We start from the raw sequence: 9,389 nt of genomic DNA on the forward strand, positions 1-9,389 counted from the left end.
TTCTCCTCAGGTCGTATCTGTGAGAATTTAAGAAATGGGAACATTAAGATAATATCCTAGCTTTTTCCAGTAGACCATCTATAACAATATTAAGACCCAGAACAGAAAATCACTCTCAAACACACTCTTCTCTGCACTTTCCCTTTCCATTTACATTTCTATATGTATTCCCTTATAATACTAAGGGAATGTATAAAGATGAATATTGGGCCAGGAAGACAGTAACAGCACTTGTGTCCAATCCTGATGACCTTAGTTCAATCCCCAGGATCTATAACAGGGAAGGAGAGGACCCATTCCTGCAAATTATTCTCTGATCTTCACATGCAATATGTGGAATGTGTGTACCCACACATAAAAACACATAACCAAATAATAAAGGATATTTAAGGATTAATACTAAAGTTTGTGTATATATTAGTTATATATTTCTGTGAGAATAAGAGGCAGACTGTTTCAGCCACTCTGCTGCACTTCTAACTGGGTAGGCTAGCTCCTACCTCAGACTCCATGGTAGTCTCAGATGAGATGAAAAACATCAAAAACTCCTTGGCTCCCTTAGAGGAGGTTTCCAAAAACAAAAACGTTCACCTTTTTGCATGGAGACTTCAGGAATGGAAATTCTTAACTTCTCCTTCACAGCATTGGTAGGGGGTTCCAAGACCTCTGATGGTCTAGTGAATTTAGAAGCATATGATGAACAAAAACATAATGCTAATCCTTTAGTTTGGAAAGAATTCTGGACTGAAAGATCCAGAATACACTGTTTGCTCTCCAAGGTTGTGAGAAATCATTAGCTACAGAACATAACTGATGGAGAGGTTTAGCCCAGAGGGTCCTCTCTAACTTTGGGGAGATAAATAGCATCTACTGATGCCAAAAGAGCCACCTGCCAATATGGCTCAAGAGGTTTCTATGACCTTGTAAATCCTAGGGACCTGATTAAAAATTGGAAGCCTTATGCTTCTGCAGGATTTTCTCTGGGGAAACCCTTTGGAGCATTAATTGTCCTGTATTTACAACATGTTCACGGCAATGAAATTGCCTGGGTGGAAACATACCATTGTGTATCCATTTTAATTTCTCATCAATCAGGATATCCCAGAGAATAGGAAATTGAGGAAAACATACTCTATGTCGACAGAGAGTCATTCTATTAGCTGGTACTATCTGAAAGTTGTGTGTGTGTGTGTGTGTAAATATATATAATCTCCACTGTGGTGATTTAAATAAAAATGTTTCAAATAGGCTCATGTATTTGAATACTTGGTCCCCATTAGTGGGATTCTTCTGGGAAGTGTTGTCTTTTTTAAAAAATTATTTACAGTGGCTGTCCCTTAATCAACTACTGTCCTAATCAGCTACAGCAGCTTAGCAGTGGTTTGGCTGCAAAGGCCACAGCGTGAGGGAATTATGTTCCCTCAGGCTCCAACTCTCTCTAAGCTATTAAGGGAAACTTTATCTAAATCTGCATCCCTCTAAAGATCTCAAGATTCAAAGGTTGAGGTGGAATTATTCTGCTTACTCAGAGAGGCTGAATAGCAAGTAGCTAACCTTTTCCTTTCCATAGTGCTCAGCTCCCACTTAAGAACCCAACCACACTTGATTTCTCCCTACCCACTTCCTGTCAGCTACTTGCTGACTCAACCTCCTTCTCACAGGTTAATTTTATTTAATCAAACAAATGTAACACATCTTTGCATTGTTAACAAAAGCAATAGGAAAAAATACAACACACTTCAAAATAATATTCAATAATAAGTAAGTTATGCAACCTTTTTAAATTTAATTTATTTTTTACTTTTTGTTTTCAATACATTCTGACTGCAGTTTCTCCCTCCCTCCACTTCTCTCAGTATCCTCCCCCATTTTCCCTCTCCCCCAGATCCACTCCTCTGTTTCCATTCAGAAAAGAGCAGGCCTCCTGTTAATATTACAGAACCTTTAAAGGGAAAGCCTCACTGTAGAAAGTGTGTTACTGAAGGTTGATTTAATGGTTTATAGCTTTGTCACACCATGCTCTCTGTCTCTCTCTGTGTGTCTCTGTCTCTCTGTCTGTCTCTCTCTCTCTCTCTCTCTCTCTCTCTCTCTCTCTCTCTCTCTCTCTCGTGTGAATGAAAGTGTGACCATCCAGTTTCCTGATTCTACCAACATACCATGCCATGCCATACGTGCTCTGATGGACTTCATATCATTGGAACTGTGAGCTAAATTAAAACCCTTCTTTTATTGTTTTTGATCATGGTATTTTAACCTAGTAATATGCTTCCTAAGAACAAATATTGCTGCTGATATGTGCATGTATGGGGGTCATCCATCGAGGCATAGGCAACCTACCAATGGCTGCCACCCTAAATACATCCCTTCCCATACTGGTCCATTAATACTTTCCTCACGTCCACATATTCCTGCTAGGGGATGGTCTGTATGTCAAGTTGTTTTGCTTGGTCAATAAATAAAACCTGATCGGCTGTGGCTAGGCAGGAAGGATAGGCGGGAGTAACAGAGAGGAGAAATAAAAGGACAGGAAGGCAGAAGGACTGGCTGCATCCGCCGCCATGACCAGCAGCATGTGAAGACGCCGATAAGCCACCAGTCATGTGGCGAGGTATAGATTTGTAGAAATGGATTATTTTAAGATATAGATTTATGGAAATGAATTAATTTAAGATATAAGAATAGTTAATAAGAAGCCTGCCACGGCCATACAGTTTGAAAGCAATATAAGTCTCTGTGTTTACTTGGTTGGGTCTGAGCGGCTGTGGGACTGGCGGGTGACAGAGATTTGTCCTGACTGTGGGCAAGGCAGGAAAACTCAGGCTACATATTCCTCAAGCTAAATACATAAAACAGGAGATTTGAGCTAGCACCTACATATGTGGGAGAATATATGTTTCTTTTCTCTATACACGCAAGTTTCCCAGTTTCATCAATTTAAATTCAAATTTCATGATTTCATTTTTCTTAATGGCTGAATGATATTCCCTTGTGTATAGATACCACATTCTCATTATCTTTTCATTGGTTGATGAATATCTACATTCCATTTTGTAGCTCTTGTTAATAGAGTAGCAATGAACATGCATTTTCAAGAATCTCTTTTATAAACAATGAAGTCCTTTGTGTATATACCTGGGTATGACATAGCTAGCTCAAATGGTAGAACTTCTGCTGGTTTTGTGAGTACTGCCTGATTGATTTCCACATTGGCTACACTAGTTTACCCTCCCTACAACAGTGTATAAGGGTCCCCCCTTTCCTACACACAACCAACATTTGTCATTTGTATTCCTGGTGACTACCAATTGTGAAATGGATGAAATGGAATGTAGTTTCAATCTATCTATATGGTGGCTAAGGATAGCTAAGGACACCAAACACAACTTGGTTTATTACTTGGGTTGTTTATTTTCTTGATGCTTAGGCCTTTCTTATTTGTGGCTTTTCTTTCTTTATTTGGTTTTAGTCCTTTGTATATTTTAAGTGCTTTTTCATCTTACCTTTTTGTAGAAAACAAAATCATACATTGTATTTTGATCACATTTTCCCCTCCCCTAGCACTGACAAGGGGAAGGGGACACAAAGTCCTACTATGAGCCAAAAGCTATTTGCATTTGATACCTGCTTGAAAATGGAAATCCAGTTTGCTCCAGTGGATTAACTTTGAGTATATCATCCACATTACAGGACAGGCCCCATTCCCAGGAGTAGCTGGCCAACACACAACAGACTTCATGTTTTTCGGTATAATTTTTCTTTGGTTTAGTATTTTTTCTCTGGTTATTTTTTATTTGTTTTTATTTTTATTTTTTGTGCTTTGTTAAGAGAGAGATGAGAATGGAGTATAGAAGGGGTATGAAGTTGGGTGGGTCAGGAGGTGGGGAGGATCTGGAAGGAGTTGGGGGAGGGGAAATATGAACAAAATACAGTTGTTCAAGTCCTGTTTTTGTGTATGTCATCAAAATCTCTGTAAGTTCATATACACATCTGTCATCTTGTGTCTGGAAGGCACTCTTGCCTTGGAGCCATCTACCACCTCTGGCTCTTATAACCTTTCTGTCTCCTCTACCACAGATCCCTGAACCTCAAGAGATGAACTGGGTCTGTCTTGAGGAGAGATGAGAATAAAGATACTGGTTACCCTTCACAACCTGCCAGTAAGGCCCTATTGCTGAAGATACCACTTGTTTCTGGCATTGAACATGGGGAAATTGAGCAGCTGCTCAAATAGAAGCTCCAGCCCCTACTGACTATGTTCTGGTGCTAGAGGGTACTTTGCATACTACCAGGGGAGATAATTAATGAACATCCCCCAGCTACTAACCCTATGACCTACAACAGTGACCTGCCTGCAAGATGTACTGCTGGAAAAGCAGCAAATTTTTTTGTGTGAATTTGTGCTGTGAGTCACAGATTAGTGTTAATAGCATGTAAAAAATGCTAAATTCAAGGAAGACTCAAGATTTTATTTTTATATTTTTACCCAAATACAGTTTCTCATTCCTCTACTCCTTCCCATTTCCTCCCTACCTCCTTTCCAATTCAGATCTACTCTTTTTATGTCTCTCATTAGAGAAGAACTGGCTTCAAGGAGATGTCAACCAAACACAACAAAATAAAACATAGTAAGATTAAACAAAAAAACATGATGCTGAATTTGAATAAGACAAATAAACAGAAAAATAAAAGAGCCCCCAAGAGAAGGAACAAGAATCAGAGATCTACTCATTTATACATTCAGGAGTCCCCTAGAAGAACTAAACTGAAAGCTTTAGCATACATGCAGAGGACCTGGTGCACACCCATGCAGGCCCAGTGCTTGCTATTTACATCTCTCTGAGTTCATAGAGCTTTTTCCTCCAGGTGTCCCCATTCCTTCTGTCTCCCCCACTTAGTTCTCCTCTTCTATGAGGTTTCCAGAGCTCTGAGGGAGAGATTTGATGGAGCCATCCCATTTAGTTCTGTGTATTCCAAGGTCTCTTCCTGTGTGTAATGTCTGATAGCACAAATGTTAACGGAATAACCAATCACCTTTTTAAAACTGAATTTAAGACTCACTCCATTAATTTTTTGTATATGTCAGTCACTAACCTTCTGTATGATGGATAGCCGGCAAAGATTTTTTCCTATTACATTAGCTGTTCTACTCACTAGATGGAGAGTTTTATTTGCTGTATAGAAGCTTTTTAGTTTCCTAAGATCTTATATTCCAATTATCAGAGCCCAACTTAAAAACTCACTTGTAGTACCTATAAGTTGAATTGTACTTCACACTGTTTCCTCTAGTGGGTTTAGATTTATTGCTGTGACAAGTTCCAGGAAATAACATGTACACACAAAAAAATTGCATTCAGCACACATCTCATAAAAGCTATAGACATTGACACCATTATTTCTCTAGGTATTTGCATAAATTGTGATGTTCTTAATAGAGAGAAATCAGATAAAGTGGTAATGATTAATTTATACATTCAAGAACTAGACATGGAAGTATGGTATGAAGGAAATTGCATAAATGAAGATCAAAATAAGTTAAAATGTGGTCAGGTGGAAACAGGAAGATCCATGATACTTGATGGGCAGCTAGTCTAGAAGCTATAAGCTCCAGGTTCAGTGAGAATTCCATCTAAAACTAACATGGGAAGTTATAAAAAGAAGTCACCCAACATCTGCTTTGGCTACCACATGCATATGCACTGTAGATTGAAGTTTTCCTGTGTCCGACCTGATCCTGCAGCCACTCAGACCCAAGTAAACACACAGAGGCTTATATCAATTATGAACTGGATGACCTATGGCTCAATATTCTTGCTAGCTAGCTCTTTTAACTAAACTCAGCCCATTTCTATTAATCTACATGTCACCATGTGTTCCATGACTTTACCTGTGTGCCATTATATACTGCTCCCAGGATGGCAAGATGGCGTCTCCCCTGCCTCTCCTTCCTCTTTTCACTATCTCCCTTGGATTTTCCGGCCAAGCTCCATCCTGTCCTGCCGTACACCAATGCAGCTTTATTTATCAACCAATCAGAACAATACATATTCACAGCATAGAGAAAGACATCCCACAGCATTTCTCCTTTTCTCTCTAGTCAAAAAGGAAGGTTTTAATTTTAACATAGTAAAATTACATATAATCAACAGTTATCAAGCAAGAATTAGAGTTACAGTATCTAGTCTATAAAGTAGAATGACGTTATATTATTGACAGGAAGTGAATGCACTAGAGATCATCACAGTTGGCAAAATATGCAAAACCTGGAAAAATTTCATGTTTTTGCTTACTTTTAGATTCTAGATCATATAATATACATACATATTTGTACAACTTGAAAGAAGAAGTAAGCCTATCTGAGAAAAGATGGAAGGGAAAAAAGGAAGAATATAGGAAATGCAAGTGGTGGACTTATTACATTTATGAATGAAAATATCTATGTAACTCTTACTACTATGTACAATTAATATACGCCAAGAAAAGAATAAAAGAAAAAACAGTGAGTCTGAGGAGCAAAAGCAATATGAAAAATCTAGATGATTAAAGCAAAGCAAAGTAGAAGGGGGCTCTGTGTGGAGAGAAAGTAAAGCAGTGGGTTTGGGAGCCTGGTAAAGAGAGGTTAACAAGCAGTGATGAAAACCAAAGTTCAGCTATACACATTTATCATCAGAATGTCATAATGAAGCACATTATCTCCTATGATAACTTCAAAATCTAAAATAATAAAAATAAATAAAACTTGTTTAGATACATATTTATAAAAAATTAAAATGTGACAGATAAACTATGTTGTTTTATGTCATCATAAAGAAGAATTATGTCATCTGAAGGAAAATGAATGGAATTGTAGGTATCTGTTTTAAATAACACAATCTAGAATTAGAAAAAAATACTACATTTTTTCTCTTATACACAGAAGCTAGGTTTTAAATATATATTATATATTTAACATTAAATATTAGTTAAATAATTGATTAAATTGTGGGTTAATAGTTTAATTAATTAGATAATGATATTTAATATTATATATAATAAAACATGAATTTAGAGAAATATGACAGGAGAGGAAGAAATTTATAAAGAGAGAGAAGACAACAGGGTGGGGGGTAATAATAAGAAAATGTCACATCTTTCATATGAACAATCAACAATTAATTAAAATTATGTACATATACATATATTCACATATGTGTGCACACATATGTGACATAAATGCTTAAGGAGAACTTTAGAGGATAAGAAAATAGGGACCAGAGAGAGTACAGAATGGTTGACTGGGAGAGTGAATGCTCGTGAATATAAGCAAGGCACTATGACATATAAATAGCAATGTTACAAGAAATACATTTTGTATGATAATTGAAAATTAATTAAATTAGCTTGTTCAGTCCCCCAGTAAAACATCAGCCACAATTGTAGCATTCCACAGAACACTATACATGGTACTCCTCAAAGCTTTCCCATTCATCCTTCACATTGGAAGTTCAGAAACTGACAATGAAGAACATCCTGAGAGCCAGGTACATGTCTGTAACGCCAGCACTCAGAAATCTGAGTTCAACCACAACCTGACTACCTAAAAGAGACCCCCCAAACCAACCAAACAAACAAACAAACAGACAGCAAGAAGCCTGATGAAAATCTACCAAAGTGAGTTAAATGAGCTATTCTTCCTACGATCCTGAAACAGATAAGGAATGTGAGATAAAAACCAAAAAATTCCCAAGTGTGGTGGAAATGTATGCCTGCATGGATGCCTACAATCCAGCACTGGGGAGGAAGGAAGACCGTAAGTTCAGATCAGAATGAGCAACAGAGAAAGTTCTTATCAAAACTAACTAACTAAACAAACAAACAAATAAATAAATAAATAAATAAGAAACACAAATAACTCTGAATGTTATATATACTTTAAAAACAATATATTAATATTTCTTCAACAATTATCACAAATGCATAAACTAGTATGTGATAATAGCAGGGGAAATGTATGTATATCATCTACTATCTCCAACACTTTTCTATGAACCTAGATCAATTCTAATAAACACCACGTTGAAAAATTCATAAGAAACTAAATGGGATTAGCAGATTAAACACAAGAATAAATTTTTAGTAAACTTGAAAAATCAATAAAATATTCAAAATTAAATGAAAAAATGACTGGAAATTAGTAGATTCAATCATACATTAGTCTTCTTCAGTTGACTTACTGAATATTTATTTAGCAGCCAGAGAGGATAAAGTAGAAGAGAAAATAAAACTAAAAACTATAGCTGAAGATATTCACCTACAATTTACCTAACTACACTATGAGACCCTGGACTCTTTTTACTGTTATTGTTTGTTTGGATTTTTGTTTTGTTTTTTGGTTTGGTTGCTGTTAGTTTTGATTTTTAGAGATGGGTTTCTCTGTGTAGTCCTGGTTTTCCTGAAACTCACTTTATAGACAAGGCCAGTCTTGAACTCACAGACATCTACCTGCCTCTGCCTCCTGAGTGCTGGAATTAAAGGCATGCACCATCACCAGCCAGCAGCCATAGACTCTTAGTAGTATTTTTTAGCAAGTTGACTAAATGAGTTTCATATCCACCATTGGATCTGATATACTAGTCCTAGTTTATTGAGACCTAATCATTTATACATGCAGCTAACTCTACTGAATAAAATGTTCTGAAATACTTTCTTTAAGATAATGCCAATTGTCATTACATATTTTTAAATTATTCACTGACATGTTAACTTATGTCATATAAACTTTTACAGATTATATTACATTTTATAGAAAAATATCAGAGAATAAGATACATTCAGTATATAGCATATTAAGCAAGTATTCAAGTTTGGGGACAAGGAGATGGCTTAGTTTGCCAAAGTGCTTGCCACCTGAGCCTAATGACCTAGGTTGTATCTTCATAACCCACACAAAACTGGATTTAGTGTTCAAGCATCTGTAATCCCAGTGCACCTGTGGGAGGTGGAGACAGGAGAATCCCTAGAAGCTCACATCCCATCTATCCTGGCTTACCACACATTGAAGGTAACCTGCTTTGAACAACTTGGAAAATGATAGTAACACCTAATGGTGGACTTCCAATCTTCAAACACAGCTACAGATTTTAAATATTTATAAAATGCATCCAAATTTTAAAATATCCCAGAAAATAAAAGTCATTTTTATTTTTTCTAAATATGATCTCAAATAAAATATATTTAAAGTTACTAATGAAAATATATAATTGTTCTGAAACAAAATTCATCAGTCCATGCACTTAATTGTTAATGACTATATCCTAATTTCGCTTATAGTCTACATTAATAAGGAATCATGTATGTAAATAATGAGTTTTTATTATTTTATTTGTAAATGAAAAATAAAATTCTACATATTT

This window comes from Peromyscus leucopus, chromosome 7 (assembly GCF_004664715.2).
Source record: "Peromyscus leucopus breed LL Stock chromosome 7, UCI_PerLeu_2.1, whole genome shotgun sequence".
Classification (NCBI taxonomy): domain Eukaryota; kingdom Metazoa; phylum Chordata; class Mammalia; order Rodentia; family Cricetidae; genus Peromyscus; species Peromyscus leucopus.